This window comes from Macrobrachium nipponense, chromosome 11 (genome assembly GCF_015104395.2).
Source record: "Macrobrachium nipponense isolate FS-2020 chromosome 11, ASM1510439v2, whole genome shotgun sequence".
Classification (NCBI taxonomy): Eukaryota; Metazoa; Arthropoda; class Malacostraca; order Decapoda; family Palaemonidae; genus Macrobrachium; species Macrobrachium nipponense.
The window spans coordinates 53,124,451-53,130,649 of NC_061087.1; the positions used below are offsets into that span (position 1 = coordinate 53,124,451).

Consider the following 6,199-nt stretch of genomic DNA (forward strand, 5'->3'; position numbering starts at 1 on the left):
AAAGGCAAAATACTGTACACACTTGAGTAATATTCAACTGCATGTAATGTTCAACCCCATTTTTACTGCATATATTAGGACTTTAGCATATGTCCCTTAGCAATAAGCCTAGCCTATGTTAGCGGTTGCTACTGTAGCCTAGTCTATGATTCTGACATCTAAATCTAAGAGCTAAAAGCTTAGAATATGACAATAAAATGTATAAGTAATCAGTATGTACTCATTTCAAATAATTATTAATTAATCATTAACTATAATACACAAACAAACATAAAACAAACCTTCCAATCGATTGTTTACATTCAGCTCTTACCCGTCTTACGAGTATCGAACGAGCACCAAGCAATCATTTTTCCTAGCGCACAGTAAGCCATAAATTGTCATTAGTATCTCTCTTCAACTAATGAAACTACCAAACAGTGTAATAACCATTCATTTCTATTTTTTATTCTATCTTTACCTAATGGAGATACCGAGTTACTGACAGCTATCAGTTCAGAGAAGAGCAGAATGACTAGAAACGTGAGGACCGACCGAACTACACTTCAGGCCAATGAAAGGGGAGAGGTAGAGACATAATTGTTTAAATTAAACTCAAACAAGCACAAACAAAGGAGGAATAAAAGAAGCAAGGGAGCCGTTTCAAAGACATATCCCACCCACTACTACTACGACTACTACTACTAAGTGCCAGGTGTTTGATGTAAAGTGACTCAAGTGTTGTTAGAAAGGATTCTTGGGTTGTTGAGGTAAGTATAGGAAAATGTGTTTTTTCCATGGGAATCTTACACTTTGAGGCATGTGTTCGAATACTCGAGAATTCGGGATTCGATATCCTAGATCCCGTCCTATAGCTGAGTCCCATGTGACTATAATAATGGACTTGCAACAATCTCCGTGTTGAGCCATTATAGGTACCAAGGCATCTTGGGCATTCATATTTATAGATTACATTGGACAACATAAAATCATGCAGCTTATCCTTGTAACTGAAGAGGCTACCTATCCTTTTTGGATTTACAGGGATTAGGGTTAGTCTTAGGAAACCTAGTTCTTTTTCTGCCATTACGTTGGCACACAGAGCACTTAAATATCCGTCTGACTGGTTTGCTTTCCATAGTGAAATTGAATACCTACTGAAATTTTTTACAGCAAACTCTTACCCAAAGCAATTTGTTCTTAATATTATTAATAAAATGGTTTCTAATTACGTATCTACACCCCTCAGAGTTTCAACGTACCTAAACTTGATATGTACGCATCCATTCCCTTTATCCACACAGATAAACTACGCTTGAATATAAAAAATATTATAGAAAAAGAACTAGGTTTCCTAAGACTCCCTAATCCCTGTAAATCCAAAAAGGATAGGTAGCCTCTTCAATTACAATGATAAGCTGCAAGATTTTATGTTGTCCAATGTAATCTATAAATATGAATGCCCAAGATGCCTTGGTACTTATATTGGCTCAACACGGAGATTGTTGCAAGTCCGTTATTATAGTCACATGGGACTCAGCTATAGGACGGGATCTAGGATATCAAATCCCGAACTCTCGAGTATTAGAACACATGCCTCAAAGTGTAAGATTCCTATGGAAAAAAGACATTTTTCTATACTTACCTCAACAACCCAAGACTCCTATCTAACAACACTTGAGTCACTTTACATCAAACACCTATCACCTAATTTAAACAATTACGTCTATGCCACCCCCCTTTCATTGGCCTGAATTGTAGTTCGGTCGGTCCTCATGTTTCTAGTCATTCTGCTCTTCTCCTCTGAAATGATAGGCAGTCTTTTAGTATTTATGTTAGCTTCTGTCAATAATTCATATTTTTAGATTGTACTTTTTACTTTAGTTTTGTTTTTTTAAAAGAATAAATTTTATTCCAGACTGATGATGTGCCAATGTTTTGAGTGACGAAACGTCTCTTAATAAATGAATCATGTGAGCTGTTGTCTTGCTGGAACCCCTGTTGGATATATATATATATATATATATATATATATATATATATATATATATATATATATATATATATATATAACTTGATCACGAAGTATATAAAATGTGATGCTATGTATAAAGAATAAAGGTTTTTTTTTTTTTTACTGAGGCATACTGATTTTACAAAGAACACCATAGTCAAAACAAGGCTTAATATACAAACTGACACTACCATATTAGCCATAAGGGCGATTTTCACTCTACAGAGAGGAGGAGGAGTCATAGGCTAGCCACACCTTGAAGGATACCCGCGGTAAACAAGTGATTCTTCCAGAGAAACAGTACATTTTGAAAACAACACGGGAGCATATACAATTTAATATCTGAATTTTTTACACAAATTTTCCCAACAAAAATTATTATTAAATGAAAAGACGAAAGGAAAATATAAATATATATATATATATCGAGCAAGAGAAAGAGGGAGAGAGAATATCGAACCAGAGAGAGAGAGAGAATTAATAACTATATACATGTGGGACTAATTTATTAGTTGTTCATTTATTTTGAGGTCCTTCATAAACATCTTACAAATATATGGGTCCAAATGGTACATTCCCAGACTAAGATTTAGGTTGTTTTTATTAGTGATTTGTATAATTGCCGATTCCAGTAAATTTCTTGAAACATAATCATTAGATCTAGCAATTACCGAGGTATCACCCCAATTAATACAATGAGATTTTTCACTCAGGTGGATAAACAGTGCATTTGAAGTCTGGGCTGTTCTAACTGAATACATATGCTGCTTAACCCGAACACATAAATTTTTACTAGACTGACCAACGTAAAACGATGGGCAATCCTTACAAGGAATTTTGTAAATGATGTTGTTATTTACGGGACTATTCTTATTTAGCATATCTTTAATGGTATTGTTATAAGAGAACACTACATTAACATTAAAAGATTTAAATATTGATTTTATGGTTTCAAATCCACGAAAATAAGGTAAGCTAAGTACATTTTTAGGGATTTCTTTTTCATTAATAGCAACATTATAAAACTTTTTATGAGCTTTTTGATAACATAAATCAATTAAATGAGGTGGGTAGCAGAGATCGTTTCCTATCTTTTTTATGTATTCTATTTCTTGGTCCAGGTATTGTGGACTCGTGATACGCAAAGCACGTAGGAACATAGAAGAAAAATTGAAATTTTAATATTAAGATGGTGGCCAGAATAAAAATGTACATATGTTAAATTATTTGTGGGTTTTCTATAAATACTGAATTTGCATTGGAAAGATTCTCTATGTATTAATACATCTAGGAAAGGGATGACATTGTTATTTTCAATTTCAACAGTGAATTTTAAGGATGGCACTAAATTATTCAATTTAAACAGTAAATCATTTACATCGATACCACCAGGTAAGACTACTAAGATATCATCGACGTATCGGTACCATTTTAAGGGGATAAGTGTGATATTCGGGAGGTGTTGTCTCTCAAAAAATTCCATATATAAGTTTGAAAGGAGAGGTGATAAAGGGTTACCCATGGCCATACCAAATATTTGTTGGTAATATTCTCCATTAAAAATAAATCTGCAATCACAAAAACATAACTTAATTAAGGAAATTATGTGACTAACGGACATAGGCAATTCATGCAGTACAAGTTCATGACATATAGTGCTACGCATGCCTATCATGAAGATAACTTCCCCGCTCGCTACAGAAAAAGTTTAAAAGAATTGAAGAACGATAATAGCTTACACATTACCAAGGCTGATAAATCCAATAGTTTAGTGGTTCTTGACAAAACTGACTACATATCATGCATGCATACTTTACTAGAGGATGAAATAACTTACAAAAAACTCGCAAAAAATCCTTTGGACCAAGTAATAAAAAACTTTAATATCAATATCAAACAAATTCTTAAAGATAAAAAAGAACTTTTGTCTCAGTTAACTGTAAAGTGTCCCTCATTACCGTATTTATATGGCCTAGTCAAAACTCAAAAGGAAAACAAACCTATGCGCCCAATTATTAGTACTGTAGGATCAATTGCTTATAAACTATCTAAATATCTTACTAAACTGTTATCCCTGCTACTAGGAACTATCTAATTCACACGTCCGGAATTCTCTTGATCTTGTGGAAAAATTAAATAAAATTGTACTAAACCCTAGCGATATTTTTGTCAGTTTTGATGTATGTTCTTTGTTTACAAAAGTCCCTATTGACTCTATGCTAGAATATTTAAGTAATGAACTTGTACTGCATGAATTGCCTATGTCCGTTAGTCACATAATTTCCTTAATTAAGTTATGATTTTGTGATTGCAGATTTATTTTTAATGGAGAATATTACCAACAAATATTTGGTATGGCCATGGGTAACCCTTTATCACCTCTCCTTTCAAACTTATATATGGAATTTTTTGAGAGAACACCTCCCGAATATCACACTTATCCCCTTAAAATGGTACCGATATGTCAATGATATCTTAGCAGTCTTACCTGGTGGTATCGATGTAAATGATTTACTGTCTAAATTGAATAATTTAGTGCCATTCATAAAATTCACTGTTGAAATTGAAAATAACAATGTCATCCCTTTCCTAGATGTATTAATACATAGAGAATCTTTCCAATGCAAATTCAGTATTTATAGAAAACCCACAAATAATTTAACATATGTACATTTTTATTCTGGCCACCATCTTAATATTAAAATTTCAAGGTTTTTTCTTTTTATGTTCCTACGCGCTTTGCGTATCACGAGTCCACAATACCTGGACCAAGAAATAGAGTACATAAAAAAGATAGGAAACGATCTCTGCTACCCACCTCATTTAATTGATTTATGTTATCAAAAAGCTCATAAAAAGTTTTATAATGTTGCTATTAATGAAAAAGAAATCCCTAAAAATGTACTTAGCTTACCTTATTTTCGTGGATTTGAAACCATAAAATCAATATTTAAATCTTTTAATGTTAATGTAGTGTTCTCTTATAACAATACCATTAAAGATATGCTAATTAAGAATAGTCCCGTAACAAATAACAACATCATTTACAAAATTCCTTGTAAGGATTGCCCATCATTTTACGTTGGTCAGTCTAGTAAAAATTTATGTGTTTGGGTTAAGCAGCATATGTATTCAGTTAGAACAGCCCAGACTTCAAATGCACTGTTTATCCACCTGAGTGAAAAATCTCATTGTATTAATTGGGTGATACCTCGGTCAATTGCTAGATCTAATGATTATGTTTCAAGAAATTTACTGGAATCGGCAATTATACAAATCACTAATAAAAACAACCTAAATCTTAGTCTGGGAATGTACCATTTGGACCCATATATTTGTAAGATGTTTATGAAGGACCTCAAAATAAACGAACAACTAATAAATTAGTCCCACATGTATATAGATATTAATTCTCCTCTCTCTCTCTCTCTCTCTCTCTCTCGCTTGCTCGATATATATATATTTATATTTTCTTTCATCTTTTCATTAATAATTATTTTTGTTGGGAAAATTGTGTTAAAATTCATGATATTAAATTGTATATGCTCCCGTGTTGTTTTCAAAATGTACTGTTTCTCTGGAAGAATCACTTGTTTACTGCGGGTATCCTTCAAGGTGTGGCTAGCCTATGACTCCTCCTCCTCTCTGTAGAGTGAAAATCGCCCTTATGGCTAATATGGTAGTGTCAGTTTGTATATTAAGCCTTCTTTTGACTATGGTGTTCTTTGTAAAATCAGTATGCCTCAGTAAAGGGTCTGAATAGGACCGAAGTACTCTGCCAACTCGTTTTTTTCATTTTTTCCTCGTGGCAAAAAAAAACCCTTTATATATATATATATATATATATATATATATATATATATATATATATATATATATATATATATATTTATTTATATATTTATATACAGGGTGTCCATAAAGTCCCAGTACTATACAAGTATTTATTGCTTGTAATGGTACTTGGACTTTATGGACACCCTGTATATAGATTTACATATTACTGTACTTATATGTATATATGATATAATATATATGTATGTATATATATATATATAGATATATACTATATATATATATATATATATATATATATATATATATATATGCACACACACACACACACATCGAGCTACAAATGTCCTTTAATATCTAATTCGCTCTACCTCGGAATTAATATATTTTCATATATGCTTAGCAGAAGGG

At 32.3% G+C, this 6,199-nt stretch overlaps 1 long non-coding RNA gene across 1 annotated transcript in view; it reads left to right on the forward strand.

The window, feature by feature from the left end:
- The first annotated feature begins 687 nt into the window (after window positions 1-687).
- Window positions 688-6,199, forward strand: part of LOC135206018 (uncharacterized) — an 11,740-nt gene continuing 6,228 nt past the window's right edge. The window contains exon 1 of the long non-coding RNA XR_010312663.1: window positions 688-749. This is a non-coding gene — a long non-coding RNA (uncharacterized LOC135206018). The remainder of the gene's footprint in view (window positions 750-6,199) is intronic.